The sequence below is a fragment of the Mixophyes fleayi genome, chromosome 12 (genome assembly GCF_038048845.1).
Source record: "Mixophyes fleayi isolate aMixFle1 chromosome 12, aMixFle1.hap1, whole genome shotgun sequence".
Lineage (NCBI taxonomy): Eukaryota > Metazoa > Chordata > Amphibia > Anura > Limnodynastidae > Mixophyes > Mixophyes fleayi.
The window spans coordinates 74,164,589-74,172,718 of record NC_134413.1 but is presented as its reverse complement, the minus strand read 5'-3'; the positions used below and the strand labels follow the sequence as shown (position 1 = coordinate 74,172,718).

Here is an 8,130-nt window from a genome sequence, read left to right as displayed (position 1 = left end):
TGTATTTAATAAAGCCTGTGGGAATCTACACGGTTAAACTCGCCCACCCCAAGTTCTCACCCCAAACTCCTCCCGTCCCATTAGTGTGTCCACAATCACTGTTTAAAACACATGTACGTTTTGCCAAATTGCATCCTTTGTAGAGTTTCCTTGTCAAAACTTCCTGTAAATTCTCAGTTCCAACACTTTTCCTGCACCCCTCCTCCCAGCCCCAGATAGCGAACAGCCTCTCTCTCTCCCCTAGTCATTTCTCAACTGGAGTCTAAACTTGTGTCCTGTATCACTGCCCCAGGATTTTATCAAGGGAGCTCACAATCTTTTCCATCTTCAGCCTTACTGAGGGAAATTCACCTTGCAGAGTGCAGGAATCTGTCTCCCCTGGCAAGGTTCATGGTCCCTAAACCCAACGTGCTCAACCAAGAAGACAGCCTGCAGAAACGTGAGTGCTGATCAATCTTACAACCTGCTTTGATGAAGGTATCGTGAGACAGGATGACTGTTTCTTAACTTCAAGCAAAGGATTCTGGGTAATACCTGATACAGGTGAACAGCTATCTATGAGTTATATAGAAAACAAAAACTTAAAGTGTTTAATTAATATCTGAAGTGCTAGATACATGAGACGATAACCGTTAAGAAAAGAATTATAATTCAGAAGAAGAAAGGTGTGGTAGAGGCTTGGAATAGATTCCCAGCGGATTTATTGAAAACAAATGAAGCAAGAATAGGCATAATCTATAGGGAAAGGTACAGAAATGTCTATACATGTTTGTGTTGGAAAACAAGCTGCCATTGTCTTGTGACTTTCCTCTGTGCTCCGACCAATCACCAATAAGTTGATAGCATTGTCTGTAGGTACCTCGGTCTCTGTTTTTTAACCAATGAATCTGATGAGATTTAATGGCAAAGAAACATACAATGCAACGTAACTCATGAGATTAATCGCCCACAGTAAACAATTAATACATCTTGGGCTAGATTTATTAAACTGCCGGTTTGAAAAAGTGGAGATGTTGCCTATAGCAACCAATCAGATTCTAGCTGTCATTTTGTAGAATGCACTAAATAAATGATAGCTAGAATCTGATTGGTTGCTATAGGCAACATCTCCACTTTTTCAAACCCGCAGTTTAGTAAATATACCCCCTTGTGTTCTGTGTTTCAATCTTTACTGCTCAGAATCGCACGAAATCTCCTAAATGAGTAATGAATCCCTCAACACATTAAACCCTATGGAAGAGATTATTTGCCTGAATTTCATGCAAGGTAATTAAATTGCGGCATCGCCAGGTTGCTGGGGATGATCAGGCAAAAGAGGTATTAAAAAATCACAGGTCACATAGGAAACAATACGTTACAACAATACAGAGATTAAAGCAACTAAAAATCACTGCTTATTGAGAACTGATTGCTTATTACTATTAATAATTAGCTGATAGTGCTGTCTATAGACCCGAGCATGCTGCAGATCCATTAAGTGAATATACCTAGATCATTTTATATATATATATATATATATATATATATATATATATATATATATATATATGTATGTGTGTATATATATATATTAGTTCAGCTTTATCGTTGGATTTTGATAATTGGACCTCTTTATTTTGTGAGATTTGTTTATATTTTGCAAGGCTTTTCCTATCAAACGTTTTGCAGTTCTGTGATATTTAATAAGATGCCATTAAGCTCCGCCCCCTTTTAAGGCCAATCCCTGCTCCTCTCGAATCAAAGTGCAGGAAACAAGAATATGCTAATCACCCTGCTTTATATGCATTGCACCATTACTATGAATTGATTCATAAATGCCCCCCCCCCATTGTGTTTCCTACCACTTCTCCACTTCATTCTTCGCTCCTTCTTCCTAATTACTGCAGCCAGAGATTATTCCCCCCACAACACACCCAGGAGAGGGGCCTAAATAGTGTCATCACCACCCTTGTATTCATCCCCATGGCACAAACACAACTGTGGGGCAGCTTTCTTTTCCCTCAATTAAAAAAAAAAGAAAGAAAGATATAATAGCACATCATTAAATAAATAGAACATTATTATATATAATATAACAGAGTGGGAAAAACATTCTAAAATGTTTAATTTATGTGTTAAAAAGTAATACCCTTATAGTATAATAATACACCTCTTTGAAATATTAGACTATTAAATTCACCTTGAAGTTTGGTGCCTTATAAAGGGCCCTATATGCTTATATTTCACATTAGGGGATGTATATTATCCGATATAAAGGGGCCTATGTATCATTATCATTAGTGCTTTCAACACTGTTGACCACCCTCTTCCTCCCCTTCACTCCCACTATCTGTTGGGGTCCCACGAGGCCCTGTTCTTGGCCCATTACTTATCTCACTGTACAACTCTTCTCCTGGGGAACTAATTCGCTCTTTTGGCCTCCGATACCACCTCTACGCTGATGGCACCAACATCTACTTGCCCTCCACTCACCTCTCCTCTTCCGTACTATCTTGTGTAACCAACTGTCTAAACATGTCCAAAACTGAGCTTATTATCTCCCCTCCTGCCAGAATCACCAGTTTCCCTCAAATCTCCCTCACTGTATATAAGACCACAATTTCCTCAGTCTCCCAAGCCCGCTGCCTTGGTGTCACACTTGACACCACCTTCTGGTTTATTCCTCACATCCAGTTTCTCTTCCAGTGCTGTCCCCTACACCTTAGAAACATTGCCAGAATACACACTTTTCTTACCCAAGATGCTACCAAAACTCTTATCCATTCTCTCATCATCTCCCGTCTTGACTACTTGATCTCCTCCTATCTGGCATTCCCGACACCCATATATCAACACTTCAATCCATCTTCTTTTGTCACAGTTCCACATCTGTTACACCACATTGCAAATCCCTACACTGGCTACCAGTTTCCTCCAGAATCAAATGACTCACCCTTACCTACAAAGCCCCCAACAATACTACCTCTTCATACATCTCAAATCTCATATCAAAATACTCTCCCTCCTGCCCTCTTAGATCTACCTCTGACCTGCGCCTTGTCTCATCTCTGGTAACCACTTCTCACTTCCACCTACAAGACTTCTCCCGTGCTGCTCCCCACTTATGGAATTCCCTACCACGACCCACAGCCTTCAAATCTTTAGACGTTCTTTGGAAAACCGTCACTTAGCCTCCTGCCCACTTAAATCTACCTATGAACAACGTCTTGCCTCATCTTTGGTATCCACCTCTCACTCCCGTGCCAATATCCACTTATGGAATTCCCTAACGCAACTGATCAGACTCACCCACAGCCTTCAAATCTTTAGACGTTCTTTGGAAACCCGTCACTTAGCCTCCTGCCCACTTAAATCTACCTATGAACAACGTCTTGCCTCATCTCTGGTATCCACCTCTCACTCCCGTGCCAATATCCACTTATGGAATTCCCTAACGCAACTGATCAGACTCACCCACAGCCTTAAATCTTTAGACGCTCTCTGAAAACCCATCTCTTGGGAACTTCCCCTGATACCACATATGTAACCCACACTAAAGCCCCCTCATAACTGCCCCAATCTCCACTCTGAGCCACACTCGCTCCTCTTGTTTCAGCTGTGCCCTCTTCCATTTAGAGTGTAAGCTCTCCAATGAGCAGGGTCCTCCATACCCTTTGTTTTCATGTCTGCATTCACAGTATTTTGTTAACATTGTACGTCCTTGTTTTATGTATGCTCTGTTTTCGCCACTGTCTGGCACTACGGTTCCTTTCAAAGCTGCGATATTAATAATTATTTGCAAAACAATGGGAGAACATTAGTTGGCGCCAATGGTAAACCCATTAGTATATTGAGAAGCCCTTTCACCAGTGAAAACGCCCAATTTTTGCCTGCAAAATGGCATTTCATGCTGTAATAATTAGGCCCTATAGTATATAATTTGCATGGAGTTTCTTTATAATATCGATTGCAATATATATTACATCTGCACAATGTCACATTAATTGCAACAGCCAAGACAGCTTTGTAGGATGAACAGCAGCTGAACAAGTGTGGAGGAGTTACTGGTTGGATTTCTCTGGCTGGGCACTGTGACCATAAACAAAACTGCGCACTTCCTGAGCAGCGTGTGGTGCGACAAACCCGTCTACATTAGACGTGGACCTGGGCGATGACAGCTGCACTCACTTACACTGAGCGATAGGAGAAGGGACAGAGTGACCTAGAAGTGCACGTAGAGCACCGTTATTAAGATGAGTGCTGCACAATATATTGTAGAGATTCATTTATTTTCCGTCATGGTTTTGCAAGGATCTATTTACCATATAGTGGGCAGCACGGTGGCTCAGTGGTTAGCACTTCTGCCTCACAGCGCTGTTGTCATGAGTTCAATTCCCGACCATGGTCTTATCTGTGTGGAGTTTGTATGTTCTCCCCGTGTTTGGGTGGGTTTCCTCCGGGTGCTCCGATTTCCTCCCATAATCCAAAAAAACATACTGGTAGGTTAATTGGCTGCTATCAAAATTGACCCTTGTCTGTGTGTGTATATGTTAGGGAATTAGACTGTAAGCTCCAATGGGGCAGGGACTGATGTGAATGAGTTCTCTGTACAGCGCTGCGGAATCAGTGGCGCTATATAAATAAATGGTGATGATGATATAGTCAAACTAGACACATGCCCGTGGCAGCGATGTTCCGGTTTCAGATCGGTAATGATGTTAAAGGGGTAGGAATTTCTCACCCGGGTCATATTTTTCTGTAAGCTACATAAGTTCTATCACAGTAAATGTCGCAATGTGTTTTGGGGGGGTCCTACCCCTAATGTGTTTTTTTTGGGGGGAGGGGTCCTACCCCTAATGTGTTGGGGTTTTTTTTTTTTTGGGGGGGGGGGGTCCTACCCCTTTCATCTCATTTACTTTCTTAATATTCTCTTTATCCTCTTTTTGATCTTTCTCAACAATTTAGTTATTCCTTGTAAAGATAACAGAGGGGGTGTTGTTGGTGAAAGGGACGTATTTGGGGATCACAGTTACTATTGAGGGTATAATCACATACAAAGTCCAGGACAACAATGTAAATACCAATTATCCCTATTCCCAGGTTGTCAGGAGTTGTCTGTGGAATTTTATATCTCTGGACATTTTCCCTCTTTTTACATATTTGCCAAAGGTACAGCACAATCCCTTTTATTCTGTATATCGAATGCCGTATCTCTTGCCCCAGCTACAGGGCTAGTCTAAGTCCTGATCAGTAGTGATGACAGCCTTGTATGCATGCTATAACATATGTTTGCAATCAGGAGCAACTCTAATAATGTATTGTTCAATAGACATTAAGATCATCCTAATATATGATGAATCAGGCTCTGAGATACCAAGGAGTAGATGTATCACAAACTTTCTAAAAAGGACAAGTGGAGGTGTCGCCCATAGCAACCAATCAGATCCTAGCTATCATTTACCTAGTACAGTCTAGAAAATGGTAGCTAGAATCTGATTGGTTGCTATGGGAAACACCTTCACTTCTCCTTCTTTAGAATGTTCTAAAACGCAGACATGTGCGTACACTGTAGTCTGTTCGATTGTTAACACACGGCAAGTAAAGTTTCGGCAGTTCGCACTTACACCCAGATTCAAATGGAAACGCATCTTGAGATCCGCTTGGATTTGAATACAGTCGGTACTCCGCTCAAGTTTTGCGCTATTTTTTAAAACGTAGCTTGTGTGCAAATTGTTTCCGAGCGGGAATCAGGCTCTAGGTGGGTACAGGAGCACCCAGGCAAAAACCAAGGTATTTTCCAGTGCTAGTCGGGTGTGCTTTCCAAATTTCCACCAGTCTGTAAGCAACATATTATTCACTTTAATAGCCATGTCAACAGTGACATGCAACGTCTAGTAGTTCATAATAAAGCTACATTAGGTTTTCAGATAGTCTGCTGGCATCTTCCTCCAGCGCTTAATGTTCTCATCAAATTAAATTTACTCTGGAAAAACATGAACCCAGTTTCCCATAAGCACTTTACATGTGAAGGGCAGCTTTAAATGTTTTCCCATAACCCCTTCTGACATGGTGACAGTGATCTCTGAGAATACAGTTTGTGATCTATTTTATCGAGGGCAAAAGTGTGACTTTGAGTCACCAACGATTACACAGGAGTCTAACAATGAAGTGTGAGAGGTTTTGGTGACGTCCTATAAGGACACCAGACCTTACTTCTTCTGTCGCTGTCCCCGGTCACAGTACACGGTATCAGCTCACAGCAGAAGAGGAAGTCAGATGTGACATTTATTAACTGCCTCTTATATGCAGAGTAAGATGCTGATATCAGGCACGTTAAACCTCGGCCCAAACAAGTATAATATTAGCACAAAATGAAGAAAGAACAAAAACGACCAAGCAAAATTAAAATAAAGGTATTTTATTAAATCATTTTGGGCTAAACAGCTCTATTTAATAGCGTAGTCCGAACCTTGAGCTTTGTCCTCACAGAGCGTTGGAAACACTTTGCTTAACGCATTTCATAGCTTCCCTGTAGCGTAGTGTAAGCTTGAATGAGAATTCCCATAGGAGTCTGTTGTAGCGCTTCTGAACGCTCAGCGAAATTGATGCAAAGTGAAAGCTTGTTAGAAAGTCTGTGGGACTAATTCATCAAGGCGATATCTGCCGGTATTCAGCGTATCGTCCGCAAAATCGGAAACGTCCGTGAACACAGCAAGCACAAAAGACTCTGAGCATTGCAGTTACTAGTTTGTCTGCCATATCTCTTGCTCCAGCTACAGGGCTAGTCTAAGTCCTGATCAGTAGTGATGACAGTCTGGTATGCATGCTATAACATGTGTTTGCAATCACGTTCAACTGTAAAAACTATATTTTATGCTCAATAGACATTAACATCATTATAAATTTAAAAACGCTTTTTTTTAAATACTGTTTTAACATCACTGCCTTTATTATTATTATCAGATGACAATAACGCAGCAAGATTTTTTTATTTTTTGGTGTGTTCCTTTGCCAATTTATAATCCACATAGGTATTGGACGCATCCCGCTGCATTCGGTATAGTAGAGCACAGCCAGTGGCGGATCCAGGGGGGGGGGCGATCGGGGCGATCGCCCCCCCCTAGCAGGGGCTTGCTGCCGGCGGCTGCACACTATGTGCAGATCCGTTCAGCAGAGAGAGTTAGGGAGAGAGTCCTGCCCAACTGCTCTGATTGACACAATCAGAGCAGCCGGGCAGGACTCTCTCCTTAACTCTCTCTGCTGAACGGATCTGCACATAGTGTGCAGCCGTCAGCAGCCTTAGGTGTCAAAAAGGGGGCGGGCCTAAATCGCCCCCCCCTAAATCGCCCCCAGTACAATTAACTTCTGGATCCGCCCCTGAGCACAGCAGACCTACCCCCGAGTTCAACAGCACAGGTATTTTGAGATCTGTGAATTGATGCATTCTGGCGGACACAAAGCCTAAACATGTACATATAATACTTACTGACCGCGGGTTACGCTCAGAATATGTGCCTTGATTAATCAGGCCCTGTTAGCGCAGACAGATCCACCTCCTATGAGGCTCAAACCGGCATTAATACACTTTAACAAAGTGTTTGCACAACACCTAACATGAAAGATCCTGCGTAGCAAGGTTGACAAAAGACATAGACAATTCAGTTTAATAATTTCCAGATGCTTTAATCCAGGCAAGACACAAAGCTCTTTGCGACAGATCCCGACTAGCGGAAATATTACTCTTGACCATAAAAAAAGGCAATCAGATAAAATCCCTGGATTGGTCACCACATAACGTCCTCTACTAATTATAGATACAAAGTCCACTCACTGCAGACTTTCACGTCCTGTTGCGTCACGGCGTAAACGTGTGGAAATCCGAAGTGACAACATGTTCAAGACGTCGGCTGCCAATTTCAGATATGATAAAATACGATCTCCAGATTACCAGTGGGAGAAGTGACACAGCTTTAAGCCTTTTTAAAAAGAAAATAAAAAATAAACATATCTGTGTCTGTTTGTATAGGATATAGGTTTCAACCATCGTATGATACAACACATTATATTAATATTATACAGTATTTAAACCATAGGTCAGGATGTTTCGTTACATTTACAGTATATGTCTTTGAAAATGTGCTATATGTTGTT

General features: G+C 41.8%; 1 protein-coding gene across 2 annotated transcripts in view; it reads left to right on the top strand.

Annotated features, from left to right (window-relative positions):
• The window catches only part of PEAR1 (platelet endothelial aggregation receptor 1), a 91,339-nt gene continuing 83,209 nt past the window's right edge, over window positions 1–8,130 (top strand). For both annotated transcript variants that reach the window (XM_075192657.1, XM_075192656.1), the window contains exon 1: window positions 1–439. The gene's annotated coding sequence lies outside the window, so the exon portion shown is untranslated. The remainder of the gene's footprint in view (window positions 440–8,130) is intronic.